Below are 12617 nucleotides of genomic sequence, written 5' to 3' on the forward strand. Positions count from 1 at the left end.
TAAAGTGTCAAACATTATGGATTGATGGGATTACCAGCATATAAAAATAACTATCTGATATTATATATTACGTAACTAAAGCTAGCAACCGACAAAACAAATACGATAAAACAATTCTACTTACCTGACAGTTGGCTCGTTGGTCTAGGGGTATGATTTTCGCTTAGGGTGCGAGAGGTCCCGGGTTCAAATCCCGGACGAGCCCAAACTTTTTTCCGTATTTTAACGAGTTTAAAAGGTCAGGTCAGAACAAAGGGTCATTTATTGGAAAATTGGGGGAAAACGAACCCTTATTTGTTCGTTATCGATTCTGTGACGAGGCGGAATTTTTTGTTTTAGCTTTGTACTTGATTCGTTTTTATTAATTAAACTGTATCGAACCGTTCTCTTAACTTCGCAAAAAGGAATTCAATTTGGTTCAATGATTTTATATTATGTATTTGGATGTTACTGAAAAACTCTATACAGCTACACAACTAAGATAGCTCTAGGTTTCATTTATAAGTTTCAGATTATGACTCTAAGAATATCAGGATTTAATGCTACGGTACTTAGTTAATTTACTTAAGGTTTTACTAACTGAAACTAATACAGAAATTCATCAGTGGCTACTGACTGGTTATTTACGCACATACAACTAGTAATAAAAATTGATAATTTTCAATAACTTGCTGTTATGAGTAGAAGAAAACTTAATGAAAATCTCAAAAAATAATAAACACTTAGTTATCTCGATTGATCTATCATTATAATACATTCAGTTAGCTGATACGACAGGCGTGCTGCTGGTCGATCTAACAGTCCACTCCTGACAGCAGTACCGCGTCAAAACTATATATAAAACCAAAACTTTTTAAAGACAATCCCTGCCTATCCTTTATCCAAACAACTATAAACTAACGACCTAACGTACAAGCGTTGAATGTCAATTAAAACCTAAAATAATTAGCGTAAACATCCCAGCGACCGTAATTATCCGAATAACGAACGAAACTTGATTAAAATTGGATTACCAAACGTCAGTGCGTGGACCATACATGGCCCCTAATTAGCGGGCTAATTAAACAGATTTAGTTACCAATTGTCGCGATCATCTGACCGATCTGGACTTGTTGACGGCGTGACAGATGCTGTTGAGAGCTCGATTGGTAATTAAACTGTGATGCGTTTTAATCTCTACCAAGAGTTGAACAAGTGTGCTGATCTAATGGTCATTTATATTCTGTAAGACGAAGAAAAGAAGTTATAGGACTTTTGCAGGCGATATATCATTCTATTCTGCAAATCCTATTTCAGTATTATTTTGTACATTCATAAACGAGAAAAATATTAAAAAACCCAAGTTAGGATGACATTAGGTATGAGTTTTTATGTTCAGATTTTTACTTTTGCACAAGAGAGAGAGAGAGTTTTGCAATAACGAGTTTTAATTACGCACAAATAATTATTTTAATTATCATTTGAATACCATATTGTTTGCAGTGTATAATGTCAATACATGCAGGTGTTAATAAGCATATTTAATCAATTATAAACCTACAGCTGAAAAAACTTTTGTCCAAAGGTAAATAAAACAAATCACTAAAAACTAGGAATAAAAAACTGAAATAATATATTCAGGTCACGATTTAATTTAGCACACGAATAAAACAAACACACAGCTTAAACAGAAACAATTGTTTAAACCAACATACAGTGGTAGGTACCACTAAAACAACCGGATTGGATAATTTTTATAAGCAAAGTTAATGCCTCCGGCGTTCTATCTGATCGAAAAATATCGGATTACAATAATTAATTTAAAAACAAATTAGGTACGAAAATCAATTTGCAAGAACAAATTTCCGAGGTTCAGAGTTACCGTTGTGTTTTGGGATACAATTGATTTTTATATTTATTCGGTGTTGTTACAAGACTAATTTATAAAATCGAATTCTAGGCTAGAAAAAATATGTTAAACCTTTGCACCTTAACTACATACTTAGCACTAAAAGTCATATTTTACCACACATGTTGGGCTAAATAAGGTAAATGATTATACTCTGAGACTGTGTAACCTACCTAGGTTCCCATATCTTATGATTACAAGTCCCGTCATTAATAACTGTCGGTATAGAACTAAACAATTGAAGAAACAAATAAAACAGACGCTATTTCCTCCTCCTCCCCCCCCCATTCGCCCGGATGTCTCCGTAAGCAAAAAACATTTTAATTGAAAAACTTGCGAACCCTCATTAGCGAGGCTTATAATTATTTGTTTATTGTACTTTAGTACCTACTTCTAAGTCCAGATTTATGTTTTTTTGGTATAATTGTACATTATACATATGTCTACCCATCGCATCTCAAGGTAATATTAATTATAATGTGGTGTAAGTGAGACAATATGCTCTATAGTGTAGCTCGTTGTATCTCTTCTACATCTACGACAATTTTACTTTATTATGCGGTGGCGGTCCCGTTGATTCACAATGACAATGTGTTTCATTCTAGAGCTCCTAGTTTTTCAATTTCATGAACAAACCACCTTTAGAGTAGGGTACCATCATTCAAAAACTGGTACTATCTCACCATAACACTATCTTGCAAGGTTCATACACGGTTAAAAAGTCACTTCATAGAATCAAGAGCAGCGTCTTCTCCATGTTATATTCCAGTATATTTGCTTGTTATAGTAAATTCTCGGCTCGCCACACTTAGGCCGTAATAGGTGTAATCTCCACGCGAGTGGGTAATGCAACGACGCTTGCCAACTCACAAGCTCGGGAAAGCCTTATTGTAATATCTATGTAGGGATTTTTTACGCTTATTTTTTATTTAAGAAAAAAATAATTTGATTTTTTTTATTACAACTTTTTAGTTTGGAGAATTATCAAGAAAGAGTAAACATATTAATAGAATAATTAATTGAGGAATTAATTAGACTTAAATTTAAATTTAATCGACCAGACTCATGCGTGAAGGGATCGGTACAACAAAAACGAGCAAATATGTAATGTTAGCTGTCCTTAAATATTTATTTAAGAAATAGATCGTCAGTGAACATTTAGCATCGCTATAACGGTTTCATGCGAAGCAGCCTAACAGGCAGCTGGACAGAAAGCGGAGACTAAGAAATAAATATTTCTACTCTTTTACTTGATTTTTTTCCGGGGTGAAACGTTAATGTCTTCAACCCACATCGAGGGCACGGCGTGGGGATATGTTGGACTTTTGAAAAACACCCCGGGCCCCTTCTACTGCTTTAGCCAGAGTCACGGGATCGCTCGCGCATACTCTGCGCGACTCTGGCTGGCTCTAGTCCTTTGGAATCCTTCTCAAGAGATAGGTGTAAAAAGCCCACCCCTCACTCCTCATAAGACGACGCATCTCGTACGTCTCGCCCTAAAAAACCAATGTGTATAACTTAACTTAACTTCCTTAGCTCAATGCCTAGCTACGTAGGCATAAATCATCCAGTCTTATCCATTACAACTGAATAATTTACATAGAGCGCTCACCTATCTATTATGGACGGCTCTAACTCATTTGTTTGGTAATACCTGCCCTTAGGCTACTAGTTTCAAGACTTGATGACTGTTAACCTGTTATTATCCATTGATTGTAAAAGTACTAGGTACTCACGTTTAGAATATTGATTTAGAAGGGACAAGGTCTAGGTATATCTATTTTTGTAACACAAGGGAATTTTTATTTTCTTGTATTTGTTTTTCATGTTTGTAGCAAAGCAAGTTTGAAATGTTTAAGATCAAACGCGGTTATTTAATCGTACGGTCTTTTTCACTATCTTGTGGAATGAAATGATAAATAAGAGCAGCCTATAAACGCCTCGCTAGAGAAGGTAGGCGACGCCATGATCACCACACTAGCTCACAGCAATTTCGCGATATCAGATTCCAAGATTTAGAATCCTGGTTGACTATCTATGGTATATTATTTACTTCACAGTTTGTGTAGAGAACCTGATGTCTTAGAACCAAGCGGTGTGAAAAAACCCCTTGGAACGTTGGGATCGAGCGATATCGCCACCACGTCGAAATTACTTCTCCGGGCGTCGGTCTCTAAAAGAATACCACAAAAATCTCATAGTGTCTTAAATAAGCTGTTCTTACAAAAGAGCTTAACAGATAAATATTTGCGTACATAAATGCTAATTGAGTTGATACAGGTATTACCCTCGCATTATAAACTATCTATTGTAATCTTATCCATATATTACGTGTTATAGATGTAATACTATCTTAAGTTTCAATAGGTGTTACTCTGGAAACCCGACGTGCCTATTCTAATGGTATTTACGGACACAGATTAGCAAGCGAATGGAGTGATTAGGTGTTTGTGAATTATGTTAAGACTTCGTATTGCTGTAGCTTGGTTCTATTAATGAGATTAGCAGATGAGATGTCAAAGACTTGCGAGTCATTGTCTTTAGGTATATCAAATTTCCAGGATTGGACAACCCTAGTAGGGCTAACAACACGACAAAGGGCTAAGAAAACATGGATGGGTTTTACTCAGCCATAGCCTGAAACTCCCTTCTGCGGAAAAAAAAGATCTGACAAGCTGCTATCACAGTAGTGAGTGCCAGAGCCTCACAATAATAGAAACTGAAAGACACACCAATTACAACGTCAGATTCTTTTAAAAAGACTTACATTTTGTTTAAATTTTGCGTGCTTGGTAAACGGATCATAAGATGTTATTTCATGCATCAAGTCGTGAACTAAGTCAATCAAGTACGCATGACAGGGTTCACTAATTATGCCATAGAAGGTTGACAAATCTATAACTAATTTTTTGGCTTTTGGCTCCCAAAATCCTAAGTTATATCTTATACATCAATGTTTTGGGGGCCAGTAGAAAGAGTATGTTTTTCCTATTTGTTATGTTTATCAAAAGTTGTAAAAACTCGTTTTAATCAAATACCCGATTCTAATTTGTTTTTTAATGACATGCATTGTAACAAGGGTTGTTTTTCATTCGAACTGCTGGTCGGTTCTAATAAGACTTCTGGGTAGCTGGAATCGGGTTTGTAATTTAAAATAGAACCCTTGCATTATTATTTTTTCTCTACTTTACCTTGAAGAAAGTAATTCTGTAAAGGTGAGAAAAGGTATTCTCAAATTTTACCGAAAGATTTGACTTTCTCGAATTTTTTGGTGTTTCGTATTGATTTCTTCCTTTTTTCAGAATAACCTTCTTGAAGAAGATGAGAATCAAAATAAAAACACTTTTTTCATTGTCATCATCAGCTACATTGACGCTATAGCATCATAAGTACTAACACCCGAACATCCAATAAAACAGTACAATACAAGTTTTACCTTAACGAAGACACATAAAAACGAAGATCCCCGTTTTAAATAAACAACATTTACAATCACCATTCAAAGTAAGTTTAATACGCTACTGAAAGCAGGTTCACGTCAAACAGACCATAAACATTTAACGCTGAATGCTATAATAATGGTTCGGAACGGGTTGTTCCCAGTATATTGTTATTGAAGCAATAAGGTCGCTGCCAACCCTCTTGACATAATACCCTTGTTCTTAAAGTATATACCTCGAGAATATTCACTGTAACGACCTGGACGAGGAATCCGAAACTGTTAATTGGTACGACTCGTATTTCATCATCAAATGCTTGGCATATTTACATTTATAGGCGACGAAAAGAGGCAATAAGATGAATACTAGGTACTGACTATAAATTGAAAGTATTTTCTTCCAAAGCAGCAAATGCATTAAAAAGTTATTGACGCTAAAACATTTAAAATTTATAGTTAAAGGAGCATAACTAAAGTTCCTTTTGATTTAATACCATTTTAATAAATAAAGCTGTCGTTGCTTTTATATAATGCTCTTTATTTCGCAGTATTATAAAGTCGAAAATACAATTAACGATGCTTTAAAAATTGCGGAGAGAAAACCACGCCCGCAGTCACCACGACATCGAAACGTACAATGATGTATGTAAATGCGTTTCATTAATTTTGATCGAAGTAATTCTGTTGGTCACATAAATTAAGTAGATAATTTATTGGATAAATAATGTTAAACACATATTAATTTCATATTAACCCTGTCCTCGTACTACGGGAATTTGAAGTTGAGCTAGTGTCGTTGTGGAAGCAGGACAGCGCTATGCGCAGAACATAGCGCCATCTCTTTCAACAACAACGAAGGTCTTGCCAACAGAGTTTTTATTACCGGCACTTATCTGAGTGCAATAAATACGGAGCTTATCTTCCCGCGCAAATTAATTACGCAGTGAAGCGAAGCGAAAATATTGTTTAAATATGGAAATATTTAAACAATATTTTTAAATGATTATTCCATTGGTTACTTACTCTGTGTATTTATGATGTATGCGATGATATAATTGAACAACGATAAATTGGATTGAGGTATTCGATTCAGGAACGATGAGCAACATTGAAATAAATGCTATAGTATTGCAGAGTTTTTTTTTTGTAAGATTTTTTTAAAGAAATAAGAAAATTACTTTTTGAATTATTATTATAATAAACAGACATTTTCTACATATAGTTAGTATTAGTGTTTCGGTAGTTTCTGACCTCTAACTACCTTACAATATTACATTATCGGCCTAGCCTTTTCCCAACTACGTTGTGGCCGGCTTCTAGTCCAACCGGATTCAGCTAAGTACCAGTGTTTTACAAGGACTAGTCGTAAAGACCGTCAATGATGTATGAATAACAGCCGGGACCCACAATTTGACGTACCTTCTGAAACACGGAGGAAGGCGTTACGACAAAGATGGTCACCCATCTACCGACCAACCGTGTTAAGGATACCTTAACTTATGATCGATCAACTTGTGCAGTTATTACCTAGCCACAAGCTCAAAGTAACACATAAGTACCTTAAAAAAATTAAATAACAATAACTTTTCCTAACAATTCGTCTTCTTACCATACCCCCATAACTCATCCGCAAGCATTCCACTTAAGAAGCTGCTAACGCTATTACATCGATCCGAGAACCATAAATCTACCACCACGAAGGTCATAGAGGAAGCAACTTGCTCCCATAAATCTGTCAGCAACACTTAATTGCGCGACTGTACTTGACCCTGAAACTATACCGTGTAATTGTACAATCATGTACACACAACAACAAAAGTGATTGGATGTATTTTTGAATCCTACTTCCTACTAAAATTATATCCGCGAAAGTTTGTACGTATGGATGTTTGTCCCTCTTTCACGCAAAACCCACTAACGGACTTGGACGAAACTTGGTAAAAAGATAGTTTATTACCAGAATTAAAGCATAGGATAGTTTTTATCCCAATTGAATGTTCCGTTCCGTCAATTTCATCAGCAAACATTGATCAACAGCTAGTAATGAACAATTTTTAATTGATAATATACATGCTACTTCTTGTTTCGGTATCACCAACAACTGCTCCTTAAGGGTGTAAACAAAATACATTGTCTTTTATACCACTTTTATCCAGAGTTCTAACCCACTTCTTCCAAGGCTGGACAATTACCCGGGACTAAAGAAGATTTGTATCGACTTACGAACTATACATTATCTAGTAGCTATATGTAATGTCGGTTGCTAGTCTAATTAATTACCTTGCGGTTTGCAAGTTTAATGTGTTTCCTGGAGTTCGCAAATGCTTTTACAATTCCCGATGGCTCGTTAATCCTTGTGTACCAATTAAAATCGGATTCCAGTGTTTTGTATTGACGTGGTGACATGGATTTTGGTGGCTGGAATATAGGTAAACGCGTTTTATTCCTAGAGGAGGATTCCTAAATTATTGTGTAAATTTTGAATATTTTCTGTAAGGGATTGTGATTTCAAATGAAGCCTTAGCGAAAACACTCCGGCACCGTCATCGCTGACGACATGATTCGCCTACGTTTTATTTGATTGGGTTCATGGAATGATTTATGATCTATATAGAAGCACTAACAGTTTTTTGATGATAGTCGATTATTTGATATTATAGGCACTCTGTTCAAGGAACATATAGGCTATAACCCTCATATTATAACCATAGTTTCAGTTATAAAGATAAAAGATCATTTATTTGTAAAAACATGAGTATGCAGTACAAACAGGTTTGCAAGCAAGATCTTATAAAAGAAAGTTACGTCCTCACATGTTGGGTCTTCACATGGGCGTACAAAAATACAAAATTCAAGTAAGTATGACAATAGTAAATTCCTACTATTTATAAATAACTAACATACTTAACAAGTTAATAAAACTATACTCTGACGGCGGATGACATTATAAAATATAAGTTGATAATTAGGTATTTAGGATATCATGTAGACTATTAAAAACAATTTACTATTAAATATTTTTTGATGAAATTTAAATTTAGCGACTGTAAGTAGTTTTATGGATTTTGGTATTTTATTAAATACTAGCTGTTGCCCGCGACTTCGTTCCCGCGGGTAGAAGATATAAGTTATAGTTATACCTTCAATGTTTTTTTTCACATTTTCCATTGTATCTTCACTCCTATTATTCGCAGCGTGATGGTTTAAAGCCTTCCTCGATGAATGGTCTATTCAATACAAAAGAATTTTTCAATTTAGACCAGTAGTTCCTGAGATTAGCGCGTTCAAACAAACAAACAAACAAACTCTTCAGCTTTATATATTAGTATAGAAGTATAGATTACGGGTGCAAGACAAAAAACATTGTTGTGCATTAGTGCAGTGTTGAATGGTACAATACATAGTCTATCGCTGATTTATGAAGAAGAATCTGACTTGTCTGCTTGCAGTATCAAAAAATTTATCTGGACACTGTAATTTATATGGAGTGTCTACTATAACGTATTCTACTTACAACACCCTTGTTGAAACTGATATTAATTAAAAGTATTAATTATGGCTCACTGTAGCAATAATTGCAGAATATTTGTGCACTCTACATTTGTGTACGTTTGCAATAATGAGAGTGTCAACAATGAAATCCAATAAAGCGAAAAACTAAATCACTTTTCGAATAAATAACATTTTTCTGTTTACTACATCTACTGATAAGTTTTGTTTGTCTGTTACGCCGTGCGGACGAAGTTTCCTCACCTGGGGATCCAAGTTCTGCTGACATAGCGAGCTAGTGAGCGTATTGTTACATTGTACTGAGTTCCATTTGCAACAATAGACAGGTTTCTCTAAAGGAACTATCGATAATGTAGTCAATTACCATGGTTACAGATTTCTCCTTTCCCGTGAGTAGAATGCAAATCTCTGATGACTTACTTACACCAACAATACTCGAGTTCTCTTTCAATTGTATTGAGATCAACTAGTTGATCTTGGTTTGACAGGAAGATTTGATTCTAAATTAGAATTAGAATCAAAAACAAAACAGCTTCAGGAGTTAGTGTGCACCTTTGAAGAGGTCTTGAGTCATGTAGACTTGGAAGATACCAAAATCGACGTCTTTTTGATTTTCAAGCAATTTACATGTGATCGGTTTGGGGTCCTTACTTAAACAAAAAATGGGCATAAGTGACACCATAGATGTCGAAAATAAAATTACTTATTTCGTTTACATCGACACCCACAGTTCATAATCAGACTAAAACAGCAAAATACCAGTCTATTTCTGAAATCATAGTTAAGTCTGAAGCACTTCATAAGTGTCTATATGCAAGCAAAACCGGAGGCAATAGCTAGTGCATAATATTTGTTTGTTCACGAATCGGACGATGTTTAATTTGCCCTCGACGTAGCTCAATACTGTGTGCCGAACGCTGGATATATTTTGTTTAATTTATATCTTTGCTGTATTTACACTTAGTGCGAGTTCCATTTAAATGCTGTTTTGTATTTAAGACTGGTTCTTGGTAAAAGTTGCTTGATATTTAAAAAGTATCGATATCTGCATTTAGATCAAAAATTTTCCTTTTTTTATCAAGGTATCGTATTTACGCATAGCATCATCTTCATCTGCTTTATATTCAACTTTTCACTTTAGGTAGAGTTACTTCTCTGTCCACCATACTTTAATTATTAGCTGTTGCCCGCAACTTCGTCCGCGTGGTTAGAAGATATAAGTTAAGAATTTTTGAACGGAAGCCCTCGAAGATGAATAATTTTCCCTCTTTTTTCCACATTTTGCATTGTATCTTCGCTCCTATTAGTCGCAGCGTGATAGTATATAGCGTAAAACCATCCTCGATGAATGGTCTATTCAATTTGAACCACTGGTTCCTGAGATTAGCGCGTTAAAACAAACAAACTCTTCAGCTTTATATATTAGTATAGAAGTAAAGATTTGACACACAAAAAAAATCATTGCACCTATTCTGATTTTTTGCTGCGGCAATTTTTTTAGCAGACCTATTTGAAACTTCATATACTTTAAGCCATTACGAAACATACAAACTATGGCTCCAACATACAACCGCACGAACTTAAGATCTGTATTACATTAAACACTCTTCGAGCCCAAAACTTCGAACCTTCCAGGCAAGGGTGTCAAAGTTGTAGCATAAAATCAATTTGTGGTCACCACATGTCGCCGCTGTAGGCCCTATAATGTGCACTTATGCCAAACTTGAGGGCCCTCAGATATTGTTACGTGTAAAGCTTAGTGTAATTGTTTGATCCTGTTATAGGTGTTAAGGGATTTTGTACTTAACTCCATCTGATAGTATTTAACAAGGAGGCTTTAAGTAAAGGATTTGTATCAATATTGTTGAGGATTATTCAATGTAGAGTTTCTTCAGGTTATTCTGCGGAGGTATGGTATTGTGAACTATCTCTGTCGCCGTTTGGTGCGATAGAGTTTCTACAGTGTCTGTTAAAGTAGTCGACTCAGAGCTTATATCATGTACCAAATTGCTAGCGTACGAGTCAAAAAAACAAGTCACAACCTACTGCCAATGCCTATTTATATGTTATGGTCAATATAGCAGTTTCTAGAGTTCGGTCCCCAAAGGAAAAAGCGAATCATATATGGTCTTGCTGTTTCCTCTCCGTCTGTAAAAATGCTGTATTTTATAAAGCGCGATAGCTGGGCAGATGAATTTCACAAATATAAATTACCTCTATACCAGCAAATAATCAAAAAAACATGCTTAGCAACGCTTAGTACGGTCGTAACTTTGTTGGGTGACAAATTAATTTTGTGGTGCCTAAGGCAGAATCAGATTAATGGAAAAAACTCGATTAAATAATTAGAATATACCTAGAATGTTTCTATTGAAGTCAGATATTAATCACTAAAAACTACAGACTAATCATAAAAGCAATACTCCAAAACATATTTCCTTTCCTACACCTAAATGTATTTCAGCCAAACAACCCCCCTTCCAAAATCCTCACGCAAAACGAATTCATCCAAAGATATTCAACCCTCACTCAACTCGTTATTTATGTTTTCTGATGTATAAATATTCAATGGTAATACCTGCTTGTACGTCGTTCCGTATAACACGTCCTACTCACTTTTACCTACCTCTTAATAGCCGATCGTTACACTAGATTGCGAATACGGCCACTAGAGACGTGGGCTATATCGATAAATTTTTATTTTATATCGATACTTTTAGTGTATCGATACGAGCTTAAATAAAATGAAAATTTTACTTCCATTTTCAATATCTGTCGTTAAATTGGTGTTATTAAAATATTATGGTTATTTCAATCCTACTATTACCGCAATTTTATTTTTTGTATAGTCTAATTGTTTTCAAAGATACTCCTGTACCTTTTTCTGCCCGAAGTCCAAATACAAAAAAAAAAATTTAACATGCGACAAAAAATTGCAAATACCTTTCAGAGTAAAATGACATTTTTGAATATAATTAAATTACAATTTAATTACTTTTTATCGACCCTACATTTATATTCTCTGCCATCACTAGTACAGAAGCCGACCGGTATACGATAATATTAACGTTAATCACGGGATAGCCGCGCACTAATGAAGTTTCTTGTTAACTTTAGTAAGCACAACCTCTTGCACGCTACTGTCATCCTGGTACTCTCAGGACAATAGGCTAACTATAAAAACAATTTTACATCAAGCTTCTATTAAAAATTGAAACGAGTCTTTGGATTGAGGGTGTATTCATTGGTAAATGATGCAAGTAACATATAAATGATAGATAAGTAGGAAAAACTCGCCTAAACCTTTATTTCTATAAACTCTGAGAGAATTATACGCTTTGATCCAAAAGATATTCGAAGAAAAATAGAATACCAAGGACGTAATGGGATGATTTTGACGACTTTAACAAGAAGTGGTCTTAATCAGTTTCGTAATAATACAAAATAGTAAAGAAAATGAACTTTGACTCTTGCCTTCCAGTGCCGGAAAATTATACAAAAAGACTTAGGTATTTTCAATTACACTTGGCAGCTTATACATTAAAAGTCTTTATATTTTTATGTTTCCGTAATGGAATAGAGCTGCACTGAACAGGCTCCGCTGTCTGTCTATCCGTCTGTCTGTCCATTTACATTTAACCCTCAGTGTCGCGACCTTGTCAGGCATCTAACCGGTCTTATTAATTAACACTTTTCATCTATTACGTCCCATGTCCCATAAGCTGGACAAAGGCTATCAGAAAAGCTCATTATTCATTTAATCCAAAACAGACGTGTCTA

At 35.0% G+C, this 12617-nt stretch overlaps 1 non-coding gene across 1 annotated transcript; it reads left to right on the forward strand.

Moving 5' to 3' along the window:
• Positions 1 to 133: 133 nt before the first annotated feature.
• Trnap-agg lies at positions 134 to 205 on the forward strand. The gene has a single exon. It is a non-coding gene; the product is annotated as a tRNA-Pro (tRNA).
• The last annotated feature ends 12412 nt before the right edge of the window (positions 206 to 12617 follow it).

Source organism: Trichoplusia ni, chromosome 20 (genome assembly GCF_003590095.1).
Source record: "Trichoplusia ni isolate ovarian cell line Hi5 chromosome 20, tn1, whole genome shotgun sequence".
In the NCBI taxonomy this organism is placed as follows: Eukaryota; Metazoa; Arthropoda; class Insecta; order Lepidoptera; family Noctuidae; genus Trichoplusia; species Trichoplusia ni.